This window comes from Lepidothrix coronata, unplaced genomic scaffold, assembly GCF_001604755.1.
Source record: "Lepidothrix coronata isolate B3197 unplaced genomic scaffold, Lepidothrix_coronata-1.0 Scaffold105, whole genome shotgun sequence".
Lineage (NCBI taxonomy): Eukaryota > Metazoa > Chordata > Aves > Passeriformes > Pipridae > Lepidothrix > Lepidothrix coronata.
This window is the reverse complement of record NW_016690285.1, coordinates 591,522-612,415: the sequence shown is the minus strand read 5'-3', so window position 1 is coordinate 612,415 and position 20,894 is coordinate 591,522.

Sequence of the window (20,894 nt, the reverse complement as noted above, 5' to 3'; positions counted from 1 at the left end):
AAGGCCAGGTTGGACAAGGCTTGGAGCAACCTGGGCTAGTGGGAGGTGTCCCTGCCCATGGCAGGGGAATTGGAATGAGGTTTCCTTTAAGGACCCTCCCAACCTGAACCATTCCATGATTCTGGGATTCTGTGGCAGTATCCTCCAATACAGGAATTCTTCTGGTTCTTGTGTCTTGACTTCCCAGGCTTTGGGCTCTGACCTTTGGGAGGGGGATGCTCTCATACTGGGAATGTGCTGTGTCTCTGCACCCCGTTGTGTCCATCAGGATTGTGAGGCTTGAGTGCTGCTGATATAACGCTTCATTTCCACGACTTTTGGCCAAACCTTAAACCATCTGAGGTAATGAGTATCCACAAGCTAATTGTGGGGTCTTCTCCAGTGGAAATGGAACAGGATTGCAGGAAAACGCCATTATTTAGCGTTTTAAATAAAATTTTTGACATCAGGAATGACTGAATTCAAGGCTGGGAGAACATCCAGCTCCCTTTGCTGCCCTTGGTAGGATCTAGGCTGTAATTCCACCTTCTCCACAGGAACCCAGTCTTGTCCAGTGCACACCATAGCAGCAGTGAGGGGAGGATCATGATATCAAAACAAGCTCAGTTTGACTCATTTAAAACTTGTGATTTAACTATGTTAAATGTTTCTATAAGCACACAAACTTTGCATGATTTGGAGTGAAAAACCCCCTTGGCTGCTTCAGCACCTGATTGGTAATGAGTTATTTTGGGATAGGGAGACATTCAGGCTTGTGGTTAAAGCCCTTTTGACTGAACCCTTCAAAATACCCACTGGGGGACAGCAGCACAATTTATGGGGCAAAATAGAAATGTTTTATGTCTCTCATCTCATATTTCCCGGGTCAGACTTGTCCTGCTCTTGCCTGTGAATTTGATTGATATTATTATCAAATCATCTTGCTTTGGGGGCAGAAATAGTGCACCTCACTGTTATAACTATAAACTTTCTCTGTGTTAACTCATAAACGAGAATAATACAAAATACGTATGTTTTCTCACGCGCTGAGGATTTTTTCTCTCCCCAGCTTTCCTGAGGGCTTGGCTGGGATGATTTGGGGTTTGTGGTGCTTGCCCTGGACCAGGGGCTGTGATTCTCGGCGATTTGTGCCTGCTTTGGCTTCAACGTCCCTAAACCTGTGGATTTTTGAGGACAGGGCTCCCTCGCGTGGTGGCTCCGCACAAGCCTCATCTCTTCCCAGAAAAACCCTGAAATTCTCTTTTTTTTTTTTTTCCGCCAACAATAGCAGATTTTACAGCCGTGCAGGGACCTTTTCCACTGCGAGAGGCTGAAAAAAGGGAAAAAAACATCTCTGAGCTCTTTTGTTCCTCTGTGGGCTCAGGACCGGGGGGTCACCCACCCCTTCACTCGAGGAAGAGGTGCCACCTGCCCTAAAATCCTTATTTAAGCACAGGAAACAGGGTGAACATCCATAGTTTGGGTTGGATCTGGATGATCTCTGAGATCCCTTCCGATCCAAACCATTCTGGGATTGTAACCCCCAAAATCACCGTAGTTGTAGTGTTATACAGAATTCTAGAGAACTTCAATAGTAAGTGTTTAAAGAATTAATTTTTTTTTCTCAGTATTAACTATTCCTGAGGTTCCAAATAAGATTTTAAGTTGTAGAAAAGAGAAGGCACATTATTAGTATGGTAGTGTAGGGAAATCAGCATTCCTAATGAAAATCAGTGTCCTCGGAATAGCACAAAATTCTGCAATCAACTACTGTTGCTTTGTGAATATTAATTAAATTACATCAGTATATAGTGTATATCTAGTGTGTATATATGGTGTGCATATATATAAACTATTTGAACTGATAATATATTAAACATGTAAGTACATATATACAATATATTTTATACACTATATAATACATTAAATCTATCTGCAAATATGTATATAATATCTATATTTAATGTATTATCAGTTCAAAATGAAAACTTTGGCTGTGGTTTTCCATGTGCACCCTTATGGTGTGAAATTTGGATTTACTCAGTGCCCAGTGCTGCTCTTGCACGGGAGAATTCCAGTTTCTGTTTGAAAATATGATTTTCCTTAAAATTCATCTGGTGAGCTCAGTGGGCATTATCCTTGTCTTTAAAACCTGAATTTTCTTGCAGGTTGCCCTGGGTGAGGCATAAAGAATCTCCTCATCTCACTGTTTGAGTGTGGTAAGAGGAGTGTGAGTGTTTCTTTTTCATATTTCATAGTTAGAGTTTGTATCTATTTTTTTCTTGTAGGTCTTTCCTGCTTTGAGGTAATATCTATTTCCACTCTCCTAGTTTCACAAATATTTGAAGTTTACATTTACCATAAAAAAGACTGAACTGGGACTGTTCAATTAAGATTTATTTTATTATATTCATATATAATATCAGAGATACTTCACTTACAGATTCAAAGTCTCTTTCTCTCTCTATGAACAACCTATTAAATACTCAGCTGTAGATACTTAACTCCTCCTGATCTGATCCCTTTGGGGTCTGGTGTTCCAAGCATCCTCTTCCTCTTATTTTCCAGTAGCATGTTGTAAAATATTGAAAAATCATGGAATGGTTTGGGTTTGAAGGGACCTTAAAGCTGATCTTGTTCCAACCCCCTGCCATGGGCAGGGACACCTTCCACGAGCCCAGGTTGCTCAGGGACATCTGTCACAAGAGCCATCACATTCCCAAAATATTAGCTGGATGAAGTCAAATCTGCTCTTTGGGACCATGGCTGTGGAAAAGCAGACTTTCCAGAAGTTGGGAACCACAAGAAAAGCTGTTTTTTCTTGGCTGCCTGATGGTTTGCAGGTAAATACAGAATCCCATTCATTAAGGTTGGAAAACCCCTCTAAGATCATCAAGTCCAACCACTCCCCAGCACTGCCAAGGCCACCACTGACCCATGTCCCCAAGTGCCACATCCAGATGGCTTTAAATCCCCCCAGGGATGGGGACTCCACCGCTGCCCTGGCTGGATATCTCAATGTCTGATAACTTTCCAGTGAAGAAGTTTTTCCTGATATCCAACCCAAACCTCCCCTGGTGCAACTTAAAGTCGCTTTCTCTCCTTTGCCTCCTCCTTCTCCCTCTGCTTTATCTCCTCCTTCCCAAACCCTTTCCTCTGTCTGTGGGGACAGAGGCTTTTCAGCAGAGGTTAGAACGACTTTTTCCATCTTGTTTTCCACTGAAAATTATTCCAAGAGAAGAATGCTGAGATCAGGACTTGTTTTGCCCTCTTCCCACTTGACATGGGAGCATAGAGAGGATGGGATGGATGCAGAGAGGGGCCCTAGCATCCTCCAAGTGTCCCCACAGAGCATCTGTGCCACGTGCCCAGGGCCAGGGATCACCCCAGGATGGATGCCTCGTGTGGCACAGACGTATGTGTTTCTGCTCTTATAAAAAAAAAAAATCAAATATATTAAAAAAAAAAAACAAAACACCAAAACTCTTGCAGTTTAGACAGCTGGTCTGGCAGTTGGTGATGTGAAGGCCTATTAAAATATTTATGCTGTTTGTTATTTAACTTCATTTGTTTTTTGGGTTTTTTTTTTGAGACGAATTTGGAAATGGGCTGATTAAATAAACTCGCATGAGGTTGGCCAGGTCAGGAGTGACAAGTATTGGCAGAAATTTGGGAGCACTGGCAGCACAGGGGACTAATATTCTGTCTTTCACTCTCCTCTGATCTGGTGGTTCTGTTTTCTGAGCGAGAGGAGGTGCTAATAAATACACTGCAAATATTTTCACACTTCTCTTGGGTGGAATTTTGATTCAGTGACTGGTGCTCAAAGGCCTGGCTTCACGAAAGCTTCTGAGTCAGTGGCAAGGCTCCCTTTGACTCAACCCCAGCAGTGGAAATCAATGTTCAAAGCGACACCCTCACCCCAAGGTTGTTATTTTAGGTCCTCAGCAAACTCTCTGTGGAGGTTTTAATGAGGGATCCAACTTGCAAAACTTCTCAGCTGTTCAAACCACGACACCCCAGAGTTTGGACAAGTTTCAAGTATCTTTTAATTGTTTTCCAACAGAGAACAGCTCTCTTGGAAAGGCAGAGTGGGTATTTTGATTAGGGAAAAGTAAAAACAATGTAATTAAGTTTAGTATTCTCAGGGAATGATGATCATGGAATCATTAAGGTTGGAAAAGATCTTTTAAGATCTTGGAGTCCAACCATTCCCTCAACACTGCCAAAACCATCACTGACCCATGTCCCCAATTGCCACATCCAGATGGCTTTTAAATCCCTCCAGGGATGGCGATTCCATCACTGCCAGGGCTTGGTCACCCTTTCCACGAAGAAATGTTTCCTAATAAAAGGTTCCTAAACCTCCCTTGGACCAACTTGAGGCCATTTCTTCTCTTCCCAGGTACCAAACTTGACATCCCACTTGAAAATTTGCTAAAGGGAGATTTCAAAAGCGAAAGGAAGGGAACCCATGGCCCCTGAAGGCCAAAGCTGAAGAAAGTGGGTTGTTCCCCGTTGGGAAATTGGGTTGTCCCAACCACTGGACTGTTCAGGAAGCACACATGGGATGTGCACATCCTCATGCTGTACAGGGGAACGGGGCACCGCCCACACAGCTGGGAAAAGGGAAAAATTCCCAATGGCATGGCAATTGGAAAGGTGTTTTCACAATTATAAACCCCAAAGGAACTGATCACCAAGTTTTGAAACAAAGGGGAGAGGAATGGTGAGGATGAAAGAAAGAGAGGGAGGGGAAAAGGTGGAATAATAAATCCCAAAATTGCTTCTTTCCCAGTGCCCCACTTGAAGGACAAACTTCCTTGAAAATTTAAGTAAATTTACTAAAAACAACAGTGATCTAATCAATCTGCAAATCAGCTGGATACTTTCTAAGTCCCTCTACTGGTTTCACTGGGTTTTGTTCAACTCTTGACTCAGGACATCTGAGAGTGCTGTGAAAGCTTTAGAACAGAGACCAAGGGGTCAAATTGCAATCTCTGCTCAGAGGTGGTGATAGAGCATGAAAAAAGGGGGCCAGACGTGCGGAGGTGAAATTAGTAAAGCTTGGTTTGTGTTAACCACAGATAATATGGTGTGAAATTATTTAATTAGGGAAAATTCCCCAGATATTCCGGGAAACAGAAAGGAGCAGATTGGAAGAGAGGCAATGTCGAGGTGGTCAAGGAGATGAGGGGGAGGAGTCTCCACGGCTCCACGTTGTTATTAAAAGAGTGAGAAAAGGGGCAAATTGTGTTCTCTGGTGAGTTGGAGTCGTGTTAGAGCTGTTGTGTGGGCTTGGTGGGGAACTGGCACCTACAGGGGGCTGTAAGGGCACCTACAGACGGTCCAGTGCTGGACCTGGGCATCAACCCTTCCTGACATCTCCCTTTCCTGGTATCTCATGTTGTTTCTACATTATTCATATGCTCGAAGGTCATTATTTCCCATTTTATCATTTTCTGATGTGTTGCTCCTTCTGGAGTGCTGCTGTTCAGAGGCTGATCTTTATTAGGGCTTCTACACTCTGGCAAGTTGTTGCTGAACTTTTTATTTTAAGACTGAGAGTCTCTAACTTGTTCTCTCACCAAACTGTTTCCTGGACTCACATGAATTTCCCCCCAGAATGTGTGTAGAAGCTTTTTTGGGTGCTCAGCTGGTCAGTGGGTTTTTCTGTACCAGCCCCCTCTGGCTGGGTTGGTTCCACTACATTTGACACTAAAATTTGGTTCAAGTTTCAGTGAACTTGAACTCTTCCCTCTTTCTTTTTTCTTCCTCTGTTAATTTTTAAATGGAATCCTGGGATGGTTTGGGTTGGGAGGGACTTACAGTGTAGAGGGACTGAAGATAATCTGGAGAGAAGGCACTTCTATGTGAAGTGTAAATCTTGACTTTTAAGTGATTATAGTGGAGCTGCCTCTCCTGGTTCTTCAGCACTTTTACTCCTGTGAAGTTTGGAAAAGCAATTTACAACCTGAAGACCTCACAGCATTTTTAATGGTTCTCTTGAATCTTATATTCTTTCTTTCCTAATTACTTGGTGTCATTTAAACCCACAGTAACCAAAGGGGTAGTAGATGCAAATCCATTGCTTGGCTTGTAATTTTTGTTATCCTAAGAAGTAATATTTATATTTTTGCTTTTATTACTAATTTCCTTTAGGAAAATATTTATTTAAAATAATAAGACCATTTTAATCTTTTCCTTTTATACATAAAGGATAGAGGAATTGGAAAGGTTGAGGTAGATGGTTAGGGAAAGAAAAATTGCATTTTTTCCTGTCCCTCAATAGAAAACCTTCTAAGCAGCTCAGGGAGCTCCAGATATTTTCAATTATGGCAAATAAACTGATACATTGAGGAGAACAGTGGCCTGAAACTGTGTTGATTTAGCTAAAAAAGCGAACAGAAAATATGACGATGCGTGGCCTCGACAATGCCTGTCTGTGCAAAGCAGCGTTACGTGTGTCAGCAATTCCTCCTCAAATCTGCCAATATAAAAGCTTAAAAACTCTCTCCTGATCTGCATAACTCACTTCAGGGTCTAAAAATAAAGCCGGGCTCTTTACAACGCTGCGCACACGCCGGAGCGAAGCAAACACGTGTTCAATCTGTTCGGGGTTGTCTGATTAAAATAATCGCGGTGTGAAGGGAGAAGGGGCAGGAGGGGCACAGACAAGCATTTTGGAGAGCAGAGAGGTGTTGAAATGCCCTTGAAAATTAAAGCTGTGAGAGGCTGCATGGAGCATATTAAAATTATTAGGGTGCACGTGGGTGCAAAGATGTTGACAACTTGAACTTGAAATTTCTTTAAAGCGTGGCCCTAAATAAATTCGGATTAAATCAAGCAACAGGAGGTGAAACTGTGTTGGATGAAATTGTCTGGCAAATTGGTTTTCAGTCTGGGATCTTGTTTTCCAAACAGAACACTGTGGGTAGGGCAGCAACAAGCAAAAAGGAACTGCAAGTTATTTTACTGTTCAGGGAGACAAGAGGCTCTTTATAGTTCTGCTCTACAGCTTAATTTTTAGGACCCGTATAAATAGAATTCAATCCACCAACTGATTTGGAGAGGACAATCCATCAATATTTAATCTGGGGAGAAAGAAAAGGCTTTGAGATAATAAATGTAGTTCATGAATCAGATGCACTGTTGGGTTCCGTTATTAAATGTAGATGTATAATATCGGTGGCCTCGTGTTTGTTATTTTAATAATTCTAATTAACTCCTGGTAATTGTAGTGGATCTGCTGCCAGCCATCCCAGCCACCATCATTACTCAGGGTTATTGTTTCCCATAGACACTCAGCCAGTGAATAGAGGAAGTTTTATGGCAAACTAAACTTAAATAGCACAAGAAGGTTTTCTTGCTGAAGAAAAATGCCTCTTGGTGAACTTCATCATGATCTGTCCGTGTTTAAGAGCTGCAGAGAGATCCAGGCAATCTTTATGATAATGCAGTGATTTACAGACCCCTATAAACAGTATTTCACCCTTTCTCCCTGACTGTTGATGATTAGAGGAATTTGCATGGAGCAGCACAAGCTTTTTCCCTCACAATTATCCTGCTCCTCTTCTCTCTGTCTTTTTATGGTCCCACACTCCATTTTTCATCCCGTGGTGGTAATTGTGATAAACTGAGACACTCCAGCCTGAGCTGCTGCAAACATAGACACAAAATTAATCCATTTATGGATGCAAGGACAAATTCCTCACTTATGCTGAGAGGCATTTCAATACCCAACAAATCCATCAGAGGACGGAGCTGCTGGTGAAGAATAATCCAAGCAATGAGCTGGTGGTCTTTGTCTTTCCTCTTGAGGTTTCTCCCACGTTGGAGATGGCACTTGGAAGCAGTTTTCCATGGCTGGATTAGGTCTTGCTTCAGATGCAAAAGTGCTGCCCCATTTCAGCTTGGGAATTGTCCCTGGTTGCAGTTTCCCATCGAAGACTCCATGCGGGACAGAAAAGTTGCCGTCACTGGCGTTGAGTTGCTGAGAAGCAGATTTTAAAAAAAGCAGCTTGCAAAAAACCCAACAAAATGTTATGATATGCAGAGCTCTATTTCCAATTAATTGGAGATGTTGCTATCTATAAAAGTTGGAAAGATTTATTCTTCTGCCACAGCGGCTTTTCCACGGCAAAGAACACTTGCAAACCCAGACGTTTATGTAATCTGACTTTGTTTTGTTGAAAAAAAACCCCACAAAACTCTTGAGTCATTTTAACTTGAAAAAGAAATATTAAGGGTAAATTTTCAATGATGCTCAGGGTAAATGGGTTAAGAGAGTGAAACACAACACAAAACCCTCCTAGACCTGTTCTTTTTCTTGAACTTATCACGTTCCTTAGTGGAAGGTACTCTCCAAAATGTTGTTCTCATCTTTTTAGTTTAATAAGTGAAGGTAGGACTTGTGGAAGCAATCAAACAACTGATAAGGACTTTAGGACAATTAGGATACTGCAAATATCCTGGTGCTGAGAAAAGCAACTTTTCCAGCAGTTTAACGTGTGAGAAGATTTAAAGGAGACACATTGTCTCTTTTAAATTTGGAAATCAGAAATTCTGTAAGTAAATTGAATCAATCCCAAAAGAGTGTTTGGGGAGTAATTGAAGACTCTCAAAGAAAAAGGGAACTCAGGATCAATTTGGGGAATTCCAGCTGCCCAGGGAAATGTGTGTGTGACACCCTAGGAGTACAAAGTCAGGCTGTCCTCTGATGAAGTTACTAGCACTGAGGGATGGTTCCCATTAAAATAACTACTAATTCCTTATGCTGAATGCACTTGCTTCAAAGCACATCGTGTTGCTGAGAGACTTATTGAACTCCTTCTGAGCTGCCAGACAATGCTCATCTTCAATTTGCCTGTCAGAACATCCACACAATTATTTGGGGCATCTTCAAAGTGTTTCGTCGCTTTGGAGTAGATGGTTGAGATAACGTGGCTCTCGTTTGAGGGTGGCTTTGCCTCCTGGATGACAGTGGCACAAAAGGAAGCCCCCACTTCCCAGGGATCTTTTCCTTTCTTCCTGCACATCCCACCAGCAAATGCAGACTCTGAGATCACGTATAACCTATAGATTCCTTAAAAGAAATTAATCCTAAAGGTTTTATCTCCTTTGCTGCGTGTTGCCCGCTGCAATTTGGGCTCTTAATTTGTTTTTGCAAAGGATGAATTTGATTTCCTGCTATCAGTGAGTGTCTGACTTTGAGAAGGCTCCAAGCATGACTGGCATAATGAAAGAGTCTTTCTTGCACTGGAATTGTAAGTTTGTGTATTAAGAACTCCCCTCTCTCTAATAACTGAGATCAGATGGTAGATCTCCCTATTTCTTCACTCCAAGTTAATGTTAATCTTTCCCATCAAAGGGAATAACAATAATGTTTATGAGGGTACAGCGAAAGTAGAAAAAAGAGGTGGAAAATTTAGTAAATAGCAAGTCTCAGCACTTTTCCTCTGTTGACTCTTTAAGAGATCCAGGACTTTAAAGTTCTGTTGCTAAAGGAACATTTGTGACCTGTTAGGGGGTTCTTTTGGTTGTTGGAAGTGGATGTGGGTAGATCTTGAGCATTTTTTTCTTCTTGAAATACAAATCTGTCCTGTTGTTGCTTGGAAAGTGTTTGTATCATATTGATAATAGCATTCTGTGTTTTATTTGGTGGGGACAACACAAAATAAAACATTGTGTGCTCAGTTGTTACAGGGTAGATGGGAGAGTTATTCAAAGTGGATTTCTAGATCCCTGATGTCCAGGGGAAATTTGTTTTGGTGGTTTACGTGCAATGAAATTCCTCTGTTCTCTGCCATCAGCGTGAGGAACACACTTATCTCTGGGGTCTGTACTTGGCTCTTGTATCTAAAACAGTTGCTTCCCATTTAACCACTATTGGAGCAGGGGTTTGCTGGCACATGGGAAGCATTCATGGAATTTTTCAGCCTGGAGAAGCCCTTTAAGACCATCAAGTCCAACCATTCCCCCAACACTGCCAAAGCCCACCCTAAACCACGTCCCCAAGTGCCACATTCACCCAACAAACACGTCTCCACCCCAACGAGCTTCTCACATTTACAGCAGTTCACCCTCAACAGTTCGTTTTTATTTATTTATTTTTTTTAATCTACATCTCAATTACATAGTAAGATGTTCTTTTTAAAAACTTGTTTGTTATTAAGATATAAATCTCCTTATTTTAGTCATGTAGTGCTTGCCAGAGTAATGCAATACAAGGAGATTACAAGCTGATGGTTAGATGTTAATAACAGTAACACAAAACATTAAGGCAAGTGACATTTACATAAGTATCTTGATCTTAATACATGTAATTTACATATGAAAATTTAATCACCATAGAGATAAACAGCTGCAATGTTTAATTAAACTCTCCACACAAAATCAGCCTGCAAGAAGTAGTTTGTCACTGCTAATTTATCACAATTCTCCTAAGTATTCTTTAAAATAAAAATGCAAAATAAATGACTCTTATTGATAATTTAACTTCTGGTTGCTTTATCGTATCCTCAACAGGCTTTGATGATACAATTACAATATGAAGATTCCAGGCTCGTTTTCTCACCATTTAGGAGACAAAACATAAATACACGGGGAGAACAAATGTATTTGTTTACAGACTTGAGGGTCAACAGTGTGGCAGCGCTGGAGGACAATTTAGGCAAATTTAATGCTGTGATAAGTTGTGTGTAATGAAGGGCTGTGAGTCCCTCTCCGTGGGGCTGTTGGAGGAGGAAACGTTTATAAGTGAAAATTAATGCCAACATTACCCCGGCGTTGGAAGGGGCTCCTCGCTCCAGCATCGCTCACTAAAACCACGTATTTTTGGAAATCTGGGATGTGCCGACATTCAGGAGTTATTGAAGCCTTGCTCGTGCTCTTAGGGATGGGTTTGAAAGCGAAATAAAAGCGCTGGGGAGTTTATAAGAAAAAAAAATAATTGGGTCTCTTCGGTGGGGATTCTTCAAGAAAATTGAAATTAGGGGGTTGGTTGAGTCCTCTTTGCAGCACTAACAGGAAAAAAGGGGTTTGGTGATTTCAGGGTAGGTGGATAATAGGGGAAAAAGGGGGTTTTGGTGACTTCAGTGTTGGTGGGTAACAGCAAAAAAAGGAGCTTTTTGGTAACTTCAGAGTAACAGTAAAAAAAAGGAAGGTGGTGGTGACTTCGGGGTAGGTAGAAAATAGGAAAAAAGGAGGTTTGGGTAATTTCTGGGTAGGTGGAAAACAGCAGAGAAAGGGTTTTGGTAATTTCAGGGTAGGTGGATAACAGGAAAAAAAAAGGAGGTTTTTGGGAACTTCGAGGTAGGTGGATAAAAGTAAAAAAAAAAAGAGGGTTTTGGTGACTTCAGGTTAACAGCAAAAAAGGAAGTTTTTGGTAACTTGGCGTAGGTGGATAACAGGGAAAAAAGGAGGGTTTTGGTAGCATCAGGGTAGGTGGAAAACAGCAAAAAAAGGAGGTTTTTGGCAATTTCAGGGTAGGTGGATAACAGGAAAAAAAGGAGGTTTTTGTTAGTTTCAGAATAACAGCAAAAAAGGGGGTTTTTTTGGTAGATTGAGGGTAGGTGAATAAGAGAAAAAAAGATCTTTTTGGTAATTTCAGGGTAGATGGAAAACAGCAACAAAAAAGGAGTTTTTTGGTGACTTCAGTGTTGGTGGATAACAGGAAAAAAAGGAGGTTTTTGGTAACTTTAGGGTCGGTGGAAAACAGCAAAAAAAGGAGGGTTTTTTGTAACTTTAGAGTAGGTGGATATGAGGAAAAAAGGAGGTTTTTGGTAACGTCGTAAATGACTCTTGGAAAATACTTGTTTTGCGTTGAGTTTGGATTTTGCTCCATTTATTGCCCATATCTCTTTTTTGTGTGAGTTTTGGTTAAGGATGTGATCATTTAAGGTTATTTAGGTGATTTGCCTAAAGATTGACCTAAAAATTGTACTCAGGTCACAGAGAGAAAATGGAGTTATTTGACCCTGGCTTCAAAAATCCTTATTCTCCATTATATATCAATTAAATTAAATTAAAAATGGGGTTAAATTCAACTTTGTATTTATAATGAACTATGTAGGAGAACTAGATGGGAGAAAAAAAACCCTCTAAAGTAGAACTTGTAATGATAAATCAATAATACGCTGAAAAAAAACAATCAATTTTAAAACAATGCAAATTTTTGTGTGTTTTATTCTGAATTTGAATTTTGCAACGTGGTTGAAATGAAAAAATGAAGGTGTGGATTAATTAGCAAATGTCAAAATCGTACCTGGGAAAGAGGCAAAAGTTTCCCACAAAGATGTTGAACTTCACAAAAATCATGGAGGGAATAACCTTTAACTTAAAGAGAAAATATTCCCTATACCAGGAAAACTCTATTTCATTTGATTTTGGGGTGGTTTTAATGTGTTGGCTGATCCTAAGTGGCAATTTCCTGGCTATATTTTTATTAATTGCTTTGTGTTATAATCCATATGGTCACGATTTGAGCTAGGACAGAGTGTATTAGACACAGTTCCCCAGCAATTAAAATATTTCTTCAACATTAAAACCTTTTTTTCAACAAAGCAGAAGTGGAATGAAGATTCCAAGGAGTACTTTTGGAAGTAGAACATCCCTTGCTGAGATCTCTGTCAGTGCTAAGAGGAGAGGTGCTAATAAAAAAAGGACTTTTGAATGTATATATTTACATTTATATATTTGGAAATGTAGAATTACAGCCAGAAAAAGAAGTGCAAAGCTTTAAAAGAAATAACATTTCAGAATATTGTTGGTTTGCAGTCAATATAAGGGAATATATTTCATGTTTTCACCTGAGTCTGTGTTTGTAAAGTTACTTAATTTAGTAAAAGTAATTAACTGTCCCTCTGCTGAGTGACTTTTTTATGTCACAAGCATCCAAAATATAGAAAAATAAATAGAGATATACTCTAAAATCTATTCCATTATCTGTTTCAGTAGAATAAAATGGGCAGTTCCAAATAGAATTCAACAGTAAAAATCCCTGTACCCCCAAAACTATTTGTTTGCATAATTTTTTACACACTTTTTAAAAAAACATACAATGATCTCTTTTCTAGGTGTGTATCCTTTCAAAATTTTTTGTCAGTGCAGGGCAGAAATGAGAAATGTCCATTTTTCCATTTTGAGGGACTGCAATGTGAGGTTCTCCTGCAGTTCAACCATAGTTAAGCACTCCTGGAATTATATTTTGGATACCCTTTTGGATACAAGTCATCCTTACACATTTAAAATAACCTGGAAAACCTTTATTTAGATTGTTGATGGTGATGTGTTAGTTATAGATATATAATCCCACATTTTTTCTATATGGGGACATGGAATTTTTCCTGCTGGAGGCTCAGTAGATGTAGAGAGAAACAGAGGCATCAGCTCACTTGTGGTCATTAAGGATTTAGGACATTCAGCATCCTGAAAAATCAGGTCTCGTGGCACAAATCCATCCATCCACAAGATAACAAAGACCAAGGAATACATATTTTATATTATTTTTTGAGTTTGTTGCCTCATGGCACAGAGCTGGTCTTAAGGATGATGTAAGAAGGGACTGTGGGAGGTGTGTCCTTGGCACTGTGAGAGAGGGAACGTCCTTTGACTTTCCAAATGGATCACGGAATCATGGATTCAATCAGCTGGTTTGGAAAAGACCTTTAAGATTGTGGAGTCCAACCCTAAACCTCACAGCTGGGTTGTGTTAGACTGATGCCTGTGCTGTGGAAAGACACACAGGTAGGATGCCTATTTCCAAATATAACAGGGTTTTAAGACTTGTTTTTTTTGGGCTATGAAGGCCCTGCCTTCCTCTTCCTTGTGAGTAAGTGCCTTCTATTGGTATTAATGAGTATTAATTAATCTATTAGTATTAATGAGCTGTGTGATGCTCCCCATCCACACTATGTGCTGGAAACATGTCTGCAGCTCCAGCAGCCCAGGCTGTGATCCCATAAAATCACATTTAGAGCAGGATTTAGGCTGGACAGAAATAAAGCTGCCACTGCTTGTCTTGAACAGGGCCAGGACTTTCCTTCTCCCTTGGTACATTGATTTAGGAGACCTTCGGAATTTGAGGGGCTAGGCTTGTTGATCTATTATCCCTGTAGATCCCATGCTATTCCCTTAAAATTCAGGTGTGTAACCCCACAGTGCCCTGTCCAGGCATCTTTCCTATGCCCTGGAGACCCCAGAGTCACGGGGGTGACCCCCCAAATCTGCCCTGCCCTTTTGGTACCACACACACTGTTAAAGAGACATTTATATCCTGCTTAAGAGGGGGCTTTGTGTTGGCTGTAGATGAATTAACTGCTGTGTTGATTAGATTTACAAAATCTTTTGGGATAAAAGTATTAAGTAAATACAAAATGATTAAAATCCAACTCTTGTATTTCCTCTTCTGGCTGAGAAACCAGTGACTTTAGCAAAACTGTGGACTAGGAGTCAGCAAGAAGATGATTTTCTTATGTTTTCTAAGTGACAAAGTATGAGGCAAAGTCTGAAAGTATTGGACTATCAAGGACTGTCTCCTTAAACTGTGATCTCCATATATAAATCAGGATAAACATAAATTTAAACATTAATTACAATGCGAAACCATTTTATTTATTTGCAAAACACTCACAACGTCCCGGTGTGTCGATTTTCTCCTGTGAGAAGTGATCTGTCCCTTGGGAGGTCCTTTCTCCCTGTCCCCTGATGAAGTCAGTGAGTTGCTGATTAGCTGCTGACACGTGAAATTATGGGGGATCAGCAGGGTTAATGAAAGGCTTCTCTCTCCAGCCATGCCCATGCACTGTCTCCCTGTATCCTCCTTGGCTTGGGGTGGTCTGGTGACCCCGGTGACAAAGTCAAGAGAGAGAAAATATACACCATGACAGCAGTGCAGTCTAATCAGTGGTTCTCTGTTGATACCTAATTATTTAATGAATTAATGAGGAATTATTTGCAGGCCAGAGTTTCTCAAACAGGGGCTGATCCGGGGAAGTGTCTCTGCTCTGCTGTCCTTGATTAGCTCTGTCCTGTTGGATGCATTTTTGCAGGTGTGATTTGCACAGGAAATTCTGCTTTGTGTTGGAGGCAGGAGAGTTTGTCATTGCCAGGAGGAAGTGCCGGAGTCACCAGGAGGGTGGATTGGCTTGTGCAGGTCCAGTGGGATTGTCTGTGCCCTCAGTGATGGTGGCTGGAGGTCACCTTGGAGACAGGTCACTCCCAGCCTGCTCCAAGTGTTTGATCCCATAACTCCTCTGTGCTCTTCCCAAATATACTCCAACAGTAATATCAGGCATAGAACTACTGATTTTACAGTTCCCATCTCCATCTTTGTGTCCATACGTAGGATTTTTAAGGAACACCTTCCTGTTACCCTTCCCATTGAATATCCTGAGTTGAAAGGGACCCCCAAGGATTGCCGAGTCCAACTCCTGGCCCTGCACAAAATCCCCAAATCCCACCCTCTGCCTCCAGAGGATGCTGTTGGGTCAAACTATGCTTTGTCCAATCTTTCCTCATCCAGGCCTGTGCCTCTAATTGCAGTTGCTGTTGGCCAGCCTGGGAGCTGAGGGTATTTGTACCTATTAATTTAAATCATCCTCCTTTAAGGATTCAGCTCAGAAAAGATTTTCTGAGTTGGCACGAGCGTGACCTCAACATATGTCCTGCTTTCTGCACTGTGGAGGAAGATTATTTCCATCTTAATTGCTGTTACAAAGTTTTTCCTTCCCAGATGGACACTCCTTCCTCTTTGGGGTTTCCTTTTCATCACACTCCATCCTTTTTGAGGAAAAAAACAACGACGACAACAAAAAAGTTCAGAAATGATTTTATTGGAAGTCTTGTTCTTAATATAAATTTATTTTATAGTGCTAGTGCAGTTGTGGATGTCCCTTCCATTCCTGGAAGTGTCCAAGGCCAGGTTGGACAGGGCTTGGAGCAACCTGGGCTAATGGAAGATGTCCCTGCCCATGGCAGGGGGTGGAATGGGATGAGCTTTAAAGTTCCTTCCAACCCAAACCACTCTATGAATCTACAATAATTCTATGTATTCCTGCCTCCCAACCCAGCTGGAGCCCTGAGGGACAATGTGGATCTCTGGGAAACAGTGGGCCAAGGTGATGGCTCTGGAAAAGTGAAAACACAAAGGAAAGGGAGAAACAGAAATGTGGGAAGAAGTGTTTCTTCATAAACTGGTGGAGAAGTGTTTTTCCAGACCTTTCTAGGGGAAGGGACTTGTAGCAATGACAAAAGCTGGGATTTTAGAGGCGCTCAAAGGGGACAGTGAAAATATGTGGGAGCTGCTGTGTAATTCCAGCATGGAATTTGAGAGCCTGGGCTTTTCCCTCACTTTGGGGTGAGCCCAGGCTACAAAGTTAAGATTTGGTTTGGAACATTTTTAAGTGTCTTAGGCTCCAGAAGGAAAACCCGTGGGTAAGAAGGGAAGAGGATGGGAAGGGAGGTATGGGAAGACTGGCAAAAAGTCTGCTTTCAGTTTTGGGAGATAAAACTAGGCAGATTTCAGTGTCCTGGGAGAGAAATTTTTGCTGAAAAACTCCTTTGCTACTTGCTTGTGTCTCTGGACCCCCTGCGATGGTTGGGAAATTAATCCTGAGGTAAAATGCTGGAGCTGAGAGTCCCTTTTATCCCTTCTGCAAAAAGTGAGGCAAAGGCTGCAGCAGCAACAGGGATATTGGCCAAATGGAGGGAATTGTTTTACAGGCAAAGGTGTGGGAATAACTCACCCAGGCTGCATAAAAACCATATTGTGCAATTCTGATGTTAAACACGTGGGTGACAAAGGATGGTGGTGGGGGTGTCACAGTCCTCAATTCCTGGGTGTGATCCAGAGTCAGGGACAGATATTTGCTGGGACCAAAGCAGCTTCACCAATGGAAAGGTTCCTATTTGCCTTTGCTTTTGATTTGGCCTGTATTTGTTTTCAAACTGGTGTTCAGCAGCTCCCAAAGCATTTGGCTGTGTTTGTGTGTGTGATTAAAATGGGCCAGACCCAAAGTCCTGCTGAGCTCCTGGTAAAGACACTTCTCTTGGCTCAGAGGGAGGATGGGGAGTCACTCTCTCATTCCTAAATCAGTTGGAAAGACAGACTTTGGCTTAACTGAAGGGCCAGGAGCATGGACACATAACCTGGATTAATCTTTTTATAGGAGGGATAATTTATAGAGCCATAAAAGCAGATATTGTTTCCATGTCCCTTCCCTTTCCCCCTTCTTTTCCCCTTTCCCCCTTCCCTTTCCCTTTTCCCTTCCCCCTTCCTTTCTCCTTTCCCTTTCCTCCTTCTCTTTCCCCCTTTCCCTTCCCCTTCCCTTCCCTCCCTTTCCCCCTTCCCTTTTCCCCTTCCCGTCTCTTTTATTTATTTTGTTTTGCTTTATTTTTTCAAGGTAAATATGCTTTTCATGGAAATTTTTTTCATGGAAAGTGTAGCAATGGAGGGTTTAAAATTACTTGACTTTTTTTAGCAGCAACTCTTCCTCCATCTCCCATTTTGCCTTTGGTGGGACAGAGGATCTGCTCCATTTTCCCATATACAAACTGCTTTTCCCTGGTGCTGTTTCAGTCATACTTATGGTCCTCAAATAACCCTCACAAATATCAAGTCCAAGTTCCCAAAATCCTGGGTTTATCCCCTTTGGTGCTTGACTGGAGCAATGTGAGATGGCCCTTCCTTAATACTGTAGTTTTTCACAGCATCCTGAATTAAGCACATGAGGTGAAGCTTCTAGGGAAGAGATAATTGTTCTTTTATTATTATAATAGATCAAAATAAAATCAGCTTGTGCTTCTGAAAGGGGGAGGTTTTTAGCTGGAGAAGTTACAGTAATTCTTTTACAGTGTTATCAAATGGCATAATAAAAAAAGCAAAAAGCATCCCATTTTCTAGGCTGTTTATTTTGCATATTTTGCAACCTCTTTGAATTGAGAAATATTTATATTCAAATCTGGGATTCACTTGGGAGCAGCAGCCCCAACCATGATCCAGTAAAGTATCACTGCACCTTAAAGGAGCTGATTTTTTTGAGTGCAAAAGTGTGTAAATGTTTTCCTACCTGTTTTTACACAAACAAATGTACAAACTCCAGATGCAAAAAAAAAGTATTAATGACATTTGGGCATCTGGAGACTCATCTCTCTATGAAAATACCAGAATTATGATGTTAAAAAGAGTTACAAGCATTGGCTTAATACCTGCTGTATCTGGGATGCAGCTGGAATAATTGTATATAAGCCCATGTGATTCCCTGCACATTTTAATGGAATTACTTATGGGTTGTTCTAAGAAAAATCGTGAAATGTGATATTATCAGAAAACTTCTGCCTTCTTTCACATGTCATGGATTTAAGGTGGAAGAGAGGAGGTTTAGGTGGGATATTGGGAAGGAATTGTTGGTTGGGAGGGTGGGATCCTGGCGAGAGAAACTGTGGCTGCCCCATCCCTGGAATGTTCAAGGTCACATTGGATGGGGCTTGGAGGAATCTGGGAGAGTGGAAGGTGTCCCTGTCCATGTCAGGGGTGTTGGAATATGGCTTTAAGGTCCCTTCCAACGCAAACCACTGGAATTTTATGATGCTACAAACCTTCTGCCAGTACTTTCCCCACTCCCTGTCACATGTTTGAAGAGCAGGACAGATCAGCCCCTCCTGCTTCACTTCCCACTTGCCATTCCCAGAACGGTGGGTTTGACTTCAAAAAAAATAAAAAAAAATTAAAAAACTAAATAAAAATATATTTCCACAGATTTTGTGCCCCAATTAGCACTGCTAATTGGGGCACACAGGGAAATTGCACTCTCCCCCGTGGAGATTGTCAGCCACTCAACCAGATCACTGAGTCACCACGAGCCTGGCGCTCACCCTGAGTTACTATTTAATCAGGTGCAAAATCAGAGGAGATCCCTCCAGGAAGGGCACAGTCCTGCTACTGGGTGTCAATGAGAGAACCTGCCTGGGGGTTTGTCCTCCCTTTTAAATGTGGTTTGTTTTTTTTTTTAAAGGCCAGAGTTTAAAATAAAGCCCTGAATGGCTGGGAAGGAGATTGCTGGAAATTCAGTGTTTTAAATTAAAAGAGGGTCAGTTTAGATTAAATACAAGGAAGAAGTTTTTTACAATGAGGGTGGAGAGGCCCTGGCACAGGTTTCCCAGAGGGTTGGTGGATTCCCCACACCTGTGGAATGTTCAAGGCCAGGTTGGATGGGACTTGGAGCAAGCTGGTCTGGTGGAAGGTGTCCCTGTATGACCTTTAAAACTCCCTTCCAACCCAAATTATTCTATAATTCTGTGATTGCACAATTCTGTGGTGTGTGCTAGGGAAGATAAGGGTTTGTTGGGTGCAGTCAGGTCTTTTACAGAGATATTTTGATTAAAAAAATTATAATTTCATCTGCAGGACACTCAGCTGAGCGTGGTGACAGTGGGATGAGTGTCCTGGGTGCCCTCCCTGGCAGTAGGTCCAGTGCCAGAGAAAGGGATCTGGGAATTAAACCTCTGATGTTGCCTTCAAATATTACAAAGCAGCAAGATAAACATAAGTTTGAGATGAAGCCTTTGGTGTCTTGGCAAAGCATAAACCTTCATTTGTCCATCCAAATATTTCCTAAACTGGTTGATCCCCGACTGGGGAAGGTGGGGAAAGCCCCCAGTGCCTGCAGTGCATGGTGACCCATTGGCTCACTGCTTAAAAATCATGGAATCACGGAATGGTTAGAGTTGGAAGAGACCTTAAATATCATCCTTAAATTTTGGGACCTGAAGCATTTTTAGAAAAGTTGTCGCTGGTCTCAGCCTTACCCAAGGGAGCTTGGAGGAGAAAAAAAGCTCCCCATTGAAACCCACCTGGAAGAAAATCTCAAGTTAATTTGGTTTTGCAGGTTTTGGTGCATTTTTTGACCTGTCTGGTGTCACAAAAGGCAAGGGTTGGTGTTGTGAGAAGGGAGTGCAGGTGGTGCTGCTCGTCCCTTTCCTGAGGGAAAAGATCTGAGAAGCCCCTTGGCCTGCAGGGATAAAACATTGTTCCATATTTTGTGGTGTCATGGAATTCCCAGGACTCCATTTGGGGCCATTCTGCTGCAAGTGGAGAAAGAAAACAAAACTTCTATACCTGCCAAACAAACACTATTTCTTTTAAAATATGATTAAATCAGCCAAGGTTTTTCCTCCTCACTCCTAAATCCAACCTGGAAAACTCACTCCTCTTTCCCACCTCCTGGTGATGGGCAGCAGTGGCCAATTGAAAAGTCCTTTCTGGGGTGTCAAAATCCATTTTGATGTGATGGGTGGAATATTTGTCAGTCAAAGATATGTTTTAGCTACAGAAATTTTTGCTGCTTGAAGGAAGAAGTGACCAGTCATTTTGAAAAGGGTGAATGGGATCATGGAATGGTTTGGGTTGGAAAAGCCCTCTAAGATCATTGAGTCCAGCTATCCCACAGGAGTGCCAAGGCCACCACTGCCCCCTGTCCCCAAGTGCCACATCCACATGGCTTTGAAATCCCTCCAGGGATGGGGACTCCATGAAGAAATGGAGAAATGAAGATATTCCATGAAGAAATTCTCCTGATATCCAACCTAAACCTCCCCTGGTGCAACTTGAGGCCGCTTCCTCTTGCCCTATTTCTGGTATCAGTGATTCAGATCTCTCTTAAATTCTCTCTGCTGTGTGATTTTAATGCTCTTTTCCTGCAAATGCCTTGGATGAAGATCCTTGTGCAGAAGGATCTGACATTCCCCACTCTGGGTAGGGAAGCTCTGCCTGTCCTTCCTGGAGCCAAAATGCTCTAAATGCTCTCCAGGGATCCACTCTGGGGTCTGATAAAGGCACTTTGTTGCTACTTAAACAACTGATGATGTATCTGTAAACTTCCAAAAAACTCAGCCAGGTCTTCAGAGGAGAAATCATT